This window comes from Homalodisca vitripennis, chromosome 5 (assembly GCF_021130785.1).
Source record: "Homalodisca vitripennis isolate AUS2020 chromosome 5, UT_GWSS_2.1, whole genome shotgun sequence".
Lineage (NCBI taxonomy): Eukaryota > Metazoa > Arthropoda > Insecta > Hemiptera > Cicadellidae > Homalodisca > Homalodisca vitripennis.
In genome coordinates this window covers 30,055,481-30,067,513 of record NC_060211.1, presented here as the reverse complement: position 1 = coordinate 30,067,513, position 12,033 = coordinate 30,055,481, and the positions used below count along the sequence as shown (strand labels likewise).

Here is a 12,033-nt window from a genome sequence, read left to right as displayed (position 1 = left end):
ATAAACTCTACAATGGAAAAGCGCCAATGTTTACAAAAGGACATTACAAATAGGTTTGAAGGGATTATAACTCTAAGCAAAAGGTTTAGCATAGGCTGGTAGCCCTAAGTAAAAATTACCGCACGGAACTAGCTTTAACGCACAAAAATTAGCCCAACAGTCCTGAAATGGATACAAGTTCTATTCTCTTTTAGCCAAAGACTGGGTATTCAGCCAACAATTCACTGATCGATTAAACTTTGTATTTCCTCTTTGTGGACGGTGATGAAGTACATAGAAGATTAGAAATCCCCCATGGAACTACAAATAATACGGATAAGTAGTCATAATGAAAACGTACATGTGTTTCGTTGTACGGTACGTAGTTATGGACGTGACACTTTTTTGGAGATAATCTCAAGGAAATCAAAATAATTTGGGGTAATATGATAACGTTAATGTCATAGTGTTTGCAGGCAGCTCCAGATAATTTGTAGAAAGCGCCAGATAATCCATGTTGTGAAGTTGCAACCAGATTTACTCAGACTTACACAAAGACTATGGACTTTTTGGAATTTTAACTTTACAAATGTCAACAATTCTCCAGTACTAACTAACTAGTAGTTGTTAGAAATTTTTAGATGCCTTACATTTTAATTGTTCATACGGACGTGTATATTTCATTTACCATGACTGGATATTTTTTGTGTTTATGCAAGAACACAATCATTATTTTAACAGAATTCGTTAAATTTATCGATTCATTAAAAATGAATAGTAAATCAAACTAATTGTACCCTTTGCCTTGGCACTGATAATGTATACTTTTATGGTACACTTCTGTCGCAAATCATCGTAATCTGATAAGAATATAAAATTTAATAACGCAAAATGGTCATAATAGTGTAATTATTACTTATTAAGAAGCTTATCTTTTCTTTTAGCTCATATTTAGCATTACGTTAATCTATAAAATGTTAGTGATCAAATGAATTGTGCATAGTTTAAACATTGTTTTTTGTAATTGAGGATTTGTAAGGATACTACGAGTACGGTAAGGATACAATATCGTTTCGGAAATTTACCATCGTTAAGACAGTCGGTGGTCAAGTCTTTCTTTCCCCTAAGCTGAACTCATCACTCTAGAGGCCCGGGTTCGAATTCAGTTTCGAGCATGATCCATCCTTCGAAGTAACGTGTTATCTTTTCCGGGTTAAAACTCCAAACCACACAGAAACAATGTTTATAAAAACTGATGTTCGGACGATGCAAGTAAAATATACAAATAATACCAAATGCAATAATACAAGGTCAAATCATAAGTTACAAAACACCAGTGGTGTGTAAAAACCACATATAACTCATCTGAGGAGGCGATCAAATTTCAGACTACGTAATGTTCTGTGGTAAAATACGTAAAGTAATTTACCTTCTCTTTAAAACACTTTCATAATTGCCAATATGTATTATGGTTATGTATAATCTGTCTATATTTTAAAATCCAACCAAAGAATGTGATGTCTGTTTAAGTTTTGTAATTCTTACGGTATAACTATAAAAAGTAAGTATTAAGTTCTGTAACATGCCGACTTAGCTCGAGTAATGTATAGATGTTTTGTCTTGCTATAATTTATGTATGTGATTACTCAATAGAATTGAGTGTTTTACTACGGTTTGTCCATAACATAGAACTTGGCTTACTATTCAACATTGAACACACAACCAGAGAATCACAGCTAGGTACTTTAATTTGTAATCTGTTAAAAAAACTTTTTAACAACCAAAGACTGTGAATATATATGTTTCAGTTCTGTAATTCGTACGGCACAACAATGCCGCAACTGGAGTGTAACGTTTACATTTTTAACAAACCGACTTAGTCTTGCTATAACTTACAGTGTAATTAGTCACATACAGTCATAATACAGACATAATACAGTCGTGTTTTACTGCGGTTTTACCACCAAATAGAACTCTAATAACGTTACTGCTCAGTGTTGAACACACGACACTGACAACACAGACAAACACAGTTAGACGGCTTAATTTGTGCGAGCGGCGAAGGTTTAGAAGCCACACAAGTGGTGGCGATGCCGAGTTCAATTTGACAGCAAGGGATAAAACCGATATTAATTTGTTTTCATTAACCCCTGTGAAACACTTTCCCAGCACTGCGGACGAACCACTAAACTGGGACACCGCGATACCCATTGGGAATCTGACAATGGGACGGTATTAAATCCATTCGGTCACCACCCTCTTCACCCCCCTCCCCGCGGCGAGCAGTGTCACGTGCGTGCCGGGAGGGTGCTACCGAACCCCTCACCGTCGCCGGCACGATACGGCAGTGGTGTGGCCCACGGCAGGGCTCGCTGAATGGGCGTCCGAATGAACCCTCGGATTTACCGGACTCGAGTTTAAATTGGAAAAGTTTTAGTTACATTTACAATGATTTATTGCGATAAAGGCGCGCTTTAAATGGTTTGTTTCTGTTAATACACAGCGCTCCAGAGCTAATTACGATGCGATAACTTGTTCACCGGCACCACTCTAGTAATTGAATATTGTTTTGTGCGCGGATTACTTTTCACAATTCGAATCGGAGTAAGATCAGCTTGACTAAAATGTAAAATACAGTTGTGCGCTGTCATACAATGAAAGGTCACGAACAAGAACGTAGCGAGGATTCTTTTTTTTTGGGGGGGGGGGTTAAGACAACAAGTGATATTTTCCCGTAGTAAGACCCCGTTCTGTTCCTTAAAAAGTTCTTGATCCGTTTCTATGTTGAGAACGTTCTTTCAGCAGCACATATCAGTAATACTGAATTATTTAAATAATAATCGTTTACAAAAAAAGTAATTGAAAAAATTCAATAATTTGAGGGGGAGGTCAGAACCCCTTGGACCCCTCCCTGGCTACGTCCTTGGTCACAAGGGCAGTCTTGGTATAAATAATTTTAGGTGTAATCCTTCAAAAGTGGATATTGATAGAACACATTCTTGCCAATGTAGAAACGAAATTTCATGCCAAATTTAAAGTCTAAGGATGAAATCTTTCTCGGGATACCTGGCTATATGACACACACACATTCACATTTTTTGTTCATTAAGATAGATTCATTACAGTATACTGTATAAAATAATGAAAGTTCCGGTGAGCTAGGGATGGTAGGCCTACTACAACACAAGAGTGCGCTGAAGTCAAATATTGTGTGAATAAACTATGAATAAACATGTCACATGTTCAAATCACATATACTACTCAGGTTGATTACAAATTTATTTATGTGATATTTTCTCGTTACCACCATAGTTATCCGTAAGACCAATGATAACGCTCAACCAAAGCCCAATGGGGTTACAAGCGCCATCATCGAACTCAGTGTTCCTCATTTCAAAAGACGCTTCATGAAAAATTTCAATTCTATACATCATTCCGTTTTCGATAAATCGCGCAGACAGATATACAGGAATTTTACAGCCTCTCGATTGATAAACTTCGCTAAGGCTCAGCCAATAAAATACCGTACCGAGACACGGCCGAATATGTGTAAATTATGTAAGAATGAATGTGGACCCCCCTGATTGTAGTGTCCTACATCCGAAAGCACAATTAACATTCACTGGTCACAATTTAATGTGGACTCCGAACACCTTAGGTACTGGCATGGTCGTATTAATAATAGCAATTATGTTCTGAATGAGGTCAACCAATGCATTAAATACTTTGTGTAGCGAGTACGTTTACAGTGTCAAGATGAATGCACGCAATCCCAGGGCCGTACCCAGAAAATAATATGGGGGGTGACCCCGTCCGAAATCAAGTAGTGTAGCTGGATTGAAAAAATATTAGTTTGCATTCCTGAGTAGGTTCGTACTTCCAATTGTTAATAACGTTAACTAGTGTGTCCTTCAACCTTGAGATGAGGTAGGTAAATACTGATATCCATCTGTAAAATAGAATTCTGAGTAAAATGTGCCTAACGATGGATTCTACCTTGTGAATCAAGGAGAACGTACCAGTCAAAATACACCAACTCCAATTGTCCAAATTACAAACCTTTGAGCAGCTGGGGGTTAAGTGGTTTCCCGTACATCAGCCTAAATATTGCAATAATGCAAGTAAGTAAGCTATTGCACAAACTTTTAGTTGTACTTGTTTCTATTACAAGTTTTCATAGTTCGGTCTCTTACGTCATTTCTATTAAAATATTAGATTCTTCTAAATCTTCGTAACGCGTCCACAGCATCCTACACTTTTGGCATTGCAAGGTGAAGTTACGACAACAATATAACCTATAATATAATATTATATGATGATTTAAATATATGTAGGAACACCGATAGTCATGAGGGCTCAAAGCCGGAAAGGAATGAGGGGACAACCCTAAGGTCTCCTGGTTATAGAGGGTGGTAGTGGGGGGGGGGGAGTATGGCCATTTTTCGTAAAATTAACTTTTAGGTAGCGGTAATTGAAAAGTCGGGGGAGAGGAAATCAAAGGTTTACCCGATATCCAATCAAAATTTGAGCGACCTTCAAATGTAACTTCTCCAAATTTTTCATTTCAAAATGGTTGGAACTACAGAATAATCATACCTTTGAAACAAAAATAATTTAAGTTTAACCTTACACTGTGGTAGCTTTATCAGTGAGGCAAAAAAATGAAAAATAAAATTTCGCCAGAGGTAAAAACCCACGGAGTTAACTAGCCTACATTGCTTATTCATCAAAATGTAATCCACTTTATCTAGACAGAACGCTCATGTTCAAGCAACTCGAGCTGACAAACGTGATATATCTAAATTGCATACAATAAATGCTTTACTATGTCAAGAAAAATGGAGATAACGAACCGTGTATTTACTTAAACTACCGCAATTTAACATACAATTTAATTCGTGGCACCTATTAGCAAAGAAAGATAGGAACGCCTGATGAGTAAGCATGTAACCCACCTCGTAATAATAAAAGTAAACTTACCAACTTGCCTTAAACGAAGGGTAATGTTGTAGTATCTACAGTTGGTTCAGTAGTATAAATGGTTTGCATCAATAATTTCAATCTAGGATAAAGTGTTTTATGCAATTTTCCCCATTATTTTTAATATAAAATACTTTAGTTAAATAAATAAATAAATGAAGATATTAGATTCTTTACGCTTCACTAAAACTATAGACTGTATGATATTTCAGAGACTTGATCTTCAAATATGTCATTTTTGGATTGCCTGGAAAATTTTTTTTTTAAAGACAACAAGAATGTACAGGGTCTTCCAGATGATACGGACACAGATGCATCATAATCACTGCAATAAAAATGTTCCTAAGCAAATTCACATCAGTTATAATCACATCAGTATCGACACGGATAAATTATCACTATAATAAGCCATAACAATTTCCAATATTGAATTATTATCTTCAAGTATCGCAACAGCTGTAACTTGAGCACTACAAAGCAACAAAGTTGAGGAAAATCAACTCTAAATTAAGTTACCGGCAAGTAACAAGGCTGGCTGTCGTAATTTGTACTCTAATCATCGAGAAAATGACGTGCGGCAGCGCACAATTAGGTCGCTGCCACAACATTTTGCACTAAGATAACAGCTAATTAACACTAATTAATTTACTGCTGACGCAACTTTACTTAACTCACTGTTAATAAACTTTTTAATCTCCGAGCAATCATAATACCCAGAAATAAACTCGAGCTAGAATCCCGCGTCTTGATTAAACCGGGCAAGTAATTTCGTTAGCTAGAGTTAATGAGTTTTCGTGATTTATGTGAAGTTATCTTGTTGGTGCGATAGCGTTAGGAGTACTATAAATAATATTACGCTGCCTTTATTGAATTGTTTTCTCGTGTGAAAGGATTTAATTTAAATACTCTTGTTTAGGAATTGTGGGTATTAAATTTGGAATGCTTTTAAGACGTGTAGAAAGAAAATTGTGAAAAAGATATTACCTAAATGTAGTAGATCCAATCAGAAGATGAACTACACCGGAGTACGCAAGTTGTAAACAATGAACACTGCCACCTACACGTCGACGACACAGAGCGCGCGTTGGGAGACTGGCAACTGAACTGGCGAAGAGAGCGGCCGGTGGCAGTGGCGGCGTGCCTTGGCGGGAACTGGCTCACTAGCGCTGCAGCGGCCGACGTACGAACTACACGGGGGTGCTATAATTCGATTACCTCCCCCCGACAGCCAAGCGGCGTTTTGAATTAGGCCTAACTAGATTGAAGTATGACCCTTACTCGGATTGATTTTAATCAACGATATTCAATTAATTAATGAATAACCTTCAATGCTTTATCAGCTGGTTTGGTTCTCTCTTCTGACGTTTTAATTTATCCCGAAATTAGTTTTGTCTCGCCGTCTTCGCGTTCGTTAGTGGCGTTATTATATTTTTGTGCCGTGAATAGAGCCCGTCAATTTATGCAGTTCCGTCATGAATGGGGTTTGTAATTATTTTAACCGCGTTCCATCACTCGGAGTTGACTGGATGTTATTATAACTTTGCCCGCCTTGTTAAAGTTTTTCGAAGCAGAAATTGTTAATTAAAACTCTGATGTTTTCTTCCCTCTATTAAATCTCGTTTCCCGTCTCTTGATAATGTTCGTTGCGGGCAACAAAAGCTGGTGCAAGCGATAAGTTCTATGATCAAAAGTTGTATTTGTCTACCATTTTATTGATCCGGCTGTTATACATCTATGCTTTACTTGCACTAATAATTTAGCAAACAAATATTCCAAAAATGGTTCTACCTTGTCAAAACTGTTCTAGTTGTAGTTGTTTACTAAGAGTTTTGGAACAAAAGTTCGTTTTTATGCATACTTAATTTTTTTTTTATTTATAGCTTTTAATTATTAACAATTATTTATTAATTATTATGGTGCATTCTTAACCACGTAATTTTGGAACCTATTTTCCGAAACATGTGGTGGACAACTACATTTGAAACTGTTTTGACAAGGTACTGTACCGTATTTTGAGTTTTCTTACAGAACATGGAATTTTAAATTATAATTCTCTCAAAGGCAACTGAATTTGTGGATAATGTAAAATTTGGGTTACCTTAACAAATCTTTAATAACACAGTTAAATGTTAGGTAGATTAGTAAAAAATTCTACCTATTTTATTTATAAAAAAAACACACGTGAGGCTAACTGTTTTTGTTTGTTTTGTTTTTACACACACGTATATGTTAGAATTTTAATTACGGTACAACAAATTAATCCACCCCGCCGGGAAACATTGCCATCTATCGGGATTGAAGAACATCTTTCAAGTTTGAAAAATTTCCCCCATTATGAGTTTATACATTTATGCCTTAACTTGCTAACGCAATGTACAGGGTCCCTTGAAAATTTGTTATTTGACTTCGTTTATATCTTATTTGCACTGGCAGTTTTGAAGCTTGCCTAAATTGTAAAAATAATTTTTGCTACATTAAAACAATACCAATAAAGTCAAAGGTAACAAAATATTACTAAAAGCTGTTTATGTTAAATTTTATATTGATTTAAAAAGCAAAATTAAAAAACTTAATTTTACTTTTTAAACTTCCTAAATAACAATCAAAGATTTAAACTTTCTTCAATATAGAAAGCGAAAGATGGAAAAATAAGTCCGCCTTCTATCTATCTTATATGTTAGATATAAATGAGGTTATAGCTATTCTACGTAAAAGTAAAAATACCTTGTTTATATTTAAATCATTTATGAGATTATAATAAATTTTACATAAAATGATAAATCATGCAAGTAAGTAATAACAGCGTGTCTTACTACGCCAATGTATTTATACAAATATTTATATTTAAAATAAAACTTTCACATTATTCACACTTCTAGTAATACTGAGGTCTTAAGAGTTGGTACCATGATTAGGTATAAAGCAGTTGTTACAGGTGCGGTTCAGCTCAGGAGTTCACAATAATTGTCCACCACGCATTGTAGTTCTTGGAATGTGACGACCAATCAGTTGTAGAAGAGATTTGTAAATGGTTATTCAGAAAATGAAAAACATGCCTACGAGATGATGGACGTGATTTGATCTAGTGATCAAAATTCCTTGAAAATTTCCTTTCAAGAAACTGAAAATCGAACGATTCTTCAAAACAACAATCAAATTTAGTAAGGTGTCAAATAGCACGTGCTTTAAGAGTTCATGTGATGATGAAAACTTCCAGTCCACGTAGCTCCTGAACCATTAGAGATATTGAAAAACTCTCAATAGCAAAATGTCTTATTTTTTAGTGTAGAATCTACAACATTACAGGGTGTCCCATAAAAGATTTTAAAGTTGGCCACCAAAGTGTATTCCTGAGTGAAACTTAAAATTGAGCAAGTTTCCAAATTTAAAGTGTGGTCTAAATCGTGTAATTAAATATATTAGATCACTTTAAAATATATATATATATATATATATATATATATATATATATATATATATATATATTACCAATAACTTTGATCCAATAAGTGTTTCAGAGGAGCTTTAAAGAGACTATTTTTAAACTTTTTTAATATTCCCAGAGCCCCTGGTCACATAGTGCCCGAGGTTCCTCGGACCATTCTATCCTTTCCTTTCGGAATAGAAGATTTCATATTATTTACATATAATAAAAACAAAACAAGCTCAAAACTTGATACCTGAGGGACACCATGTTTTAGTTTTTAATTTATCACATATAACATCCGCGATTTGTACACACTGATGTATCCCCTTAATGTATAACGTGTGCGGCAAACCACTGATGCCAAACAACGTCTCATGATGTACACAGTCAATAGCATTGGTAAGGTTGAGAAAAACACTAAGCACATTATCACGCATATCCAGACCATTAGCAACTGTTGCCATAAGATTTGTTATGGCATCAATTGCTGATTTGTCCTGGCGAAATTCGAACTGCTCACAGCTAAATATGTACAGTTTTCCAGAAAAGTGTGTTTTTTAATGAAGACCTTTTCATATAATTTATTCCAAATAGGTAAATTGATCTCATTATGTACAGATCGTCCTTTTTGACAATGGTAGTAACCTTACCTACTTTTTTTTTTTTTTTTAGGTGAAAAATGGCATTTTCAAAAGAGCGGCCAATACGTTTTGTAAGTAGTCCTAGTATGTGTCTGGAACAGCGTTCGAGCAAACATGCTGATGTCCGGTAAAGTTTCACGAAATTATAGATTGCTGAATGACCCTATCAATAGGAGACAGCATCAAGGAAACCTTCCGGAACCCTCCTAGGATTGAAGTGTTTCAAATTACTTAACATTATGTGCCCACTTAAAGCTACATTTCAAAGAAGGGTTGATCTAGCATGCGACTTCAAAGAGTTCTTTTTATGTTTCTCTCCATTTAATCTTGAAGCGCATTACCGGAGGAATAATGTGTTTTGTTGGTTATAGTGTTAATGAATTTCCAAGCTGTCTTGGAAATTTATCACTAGTTTTCAAGGAATTTTATATGTGTATATGCAGAGACTTAGCGGTTTTTGAGGACTTTTCAATAATTTTATCGGCAAGGAGTTCTAAGAAAAACGTCTTGTTTGTTTCATTATTGGTTGTTTTTAAAAGTTGGTAATGAACTTTAGTTTCCTGTAGTTTTTAATATTCCACGAGATACCCACGTATTTTTTGGGATGAATTTCACTGAAAACTTTGAAAGGATATTTCAGATAGAGATTGTGTATGAAACGATAATTAAAATACTCAAACATCCCACCCATACACATCATTGTATCCAAAAACTTCCAGTTTTCATATTTTTAGGCTGTCATTGAGACGTTTAATGTTAAAAGTGTCGAATAACTCCTCTTATCTATACGGAAAGTGGTCGGATACGGCCGTGTCAAGTACAGATACATGTTTGCCGCTCTAGAGGCCGAAACCACGGACCAAGACAGGTCAGATGTTGTTAATAAGTCTTTAAGCCGCTTGGTAACGTGATAAGTGTGGTAAAGAACATTGTTACCGCATTTTCCAATTATGGCGTAAATCTTATTTTATTAATATAAGACATTTAATTGGACTTTAAAGTTTAAAATAGCATATTACTATGACCATATGTGATATAAATAAACCAATTATGGTGATTTGGTTGTTCTTCCAGACAAATTAATAATGCTGATTTCAAAATTTAGTTATAAATGTTGGTTTATTTTAAAAAGTTGGAATTTTACTTCGTATCTGACAAAATATCCGTCCCTCCCCATTCATATGAGATTCTTTGAAAGGAATTCGCCATTTTCCATTTACAATTTAAAAACAACTTTGTTTCAGAATTAAATCTATACTCCGAAACTATGAAACATCTAGTTATAAAACTTCACACATAAACGTCAGCACCTCAATTTTATTGGTTTCTGACTGAGTGTAAATTTTGGATTTACTTTAATTGATTTTCTCTTGGGGAAAAATTTGAAAGCACTGCGACATTTTGCATCCTAAAAAGATCAAACAACTTGACAGTATCAGCATACGCCTCGTGAGACAACGTTATGGATCTCTGCCAAAACGCGTGTGACAGGTGCAAAGAGTTCCAACGTGCCTCTGTGTGTGTAACGTGTGTGGATTGGCTCGGTGTGCTGTGACGTCACGCCGTCACCACCACTGCATTTCATATCCTAACCTAACCTAACTTAAACTAAACTACTAACCTAACCTAACCAACTTAAACTAAACTAACTTAACATAACCTAACATAAAATAACGTAACCTAACATAATTTGACCTAACCTAACCTAACATAAACTAACCTAACCTGAACTAACATAACCTGACCTAACATAACCTAACACCTAACCTAACCTAACGTAACGTAACATAACCTAACCTAACCTAACCTTAGTTAAACTAAACTAACGTAACATAACATAAGATAACATAACATAACCTAACCTAATCTAATCTAACATAACATAACATAACCTAACCTAATATAATAGTATCGCAAGGCTACATTACACGCTCGCTATTCTGGCTGTTTGTTGATCAGCCACTTGCATGTGTGACTAGTCGTTGTGAGTGTCTGAGAAAAGAAACTGCATGCCGTGTCTAGTAGTTAAAGTATTTTCTATTAGAGGTTTTCTACATATTGAAATAGTTTTAATATTCCAATGATATGTTGTTTCTAACAAAAATGTACTTTTAAACTAGACTTGAGTAAAAAATGTTCATACATCTTATTTAAAAATTTAAAGGTAATATTATTCTAAACACAGACAGTGGCGTATTCAGACAACATTTTCGTGGGGAGGAAGGGTTTGTATTTACATACCCAAAAGGTTTAAGAAAAACACATTCCTCGGAAAATTGGAGACAGTTTTATGCTCAAAAGTGCACTTCTAAGTTAGGTTTACTTGGGTTACATTAATAATAGCTTATCCACAAAAAAAGACACGATTGTATATATTATTTATTTACTTTAATAGGTTTACCTTTGAACACCCTAGAAACAACGTTAGGACGATGGGTCGTGAATCTGTTTCCAATAAGAGATGAAAAAGTTTCTTGCTAATGTTGGTCTCAGGTTACTGTAAATTAAATATCTGGCTTCCCATATATTTGGACTATTGCATGCCATTTTGATATTTTAATCATGTTCCATGGGCTACCTGCAAATGAAGATTGCAGCACAATAATTTTACCTGCAGTAAGGTTATTGAAAGGATAACAGGACTTCGGACATTTGCCATCGTTATATGTTACAAAAATTACAACACGACGTTTCGAGGATTGAAATCTACGTTCTTCTTAAAGTGAAGAATCCCTAAGGCATTTCATTAACGTAGTATTATAGTTTTTGTGACATATGGCTATGGAAAATGTCCAAAATCCTATAATCCTTTCAAACCTTCCATCGCCAATAACAAACTTTAAACAAAGCGTGTTATTATGTTAAACTGTATTCAACACAAAGTCCTGTAGCCCCTTGTAATGTTTGACACACGCGCGTGACTGATATCCTCTCCATTTCTTGTTTGGTGTCCTGTTGGATTCTTGTGTAGTCCAACTGCTCGATTTCGATTCGAATGTATATGAC

At 35.1% G+C, this 12,033-nt stretch overlaps 1 protein-coding gene across 1 annotated transcript in view; it reads right to left on the bottom strand.

The window, feature by feature from the left end:
* The window catches only part of LOC124361915 (LIM domain only protein 3-like), a 108,131-nt gene extending 102,044 nt beyond the window's left edge, over window positions 1-6,087 (bottom strand). Inside the window, exon 1 of the mRNA XM_046815978.1 lies at window positions 5,944-6,087. The gene's annotated coding sequence lies outside the window, so the exon portion shown is untranslated. The remainder of the gene's footprint in view (window positions 1-5,943) is intronic.
* Window positions 6,088-12,033: the final 5,946 nt, after the last annotated feature.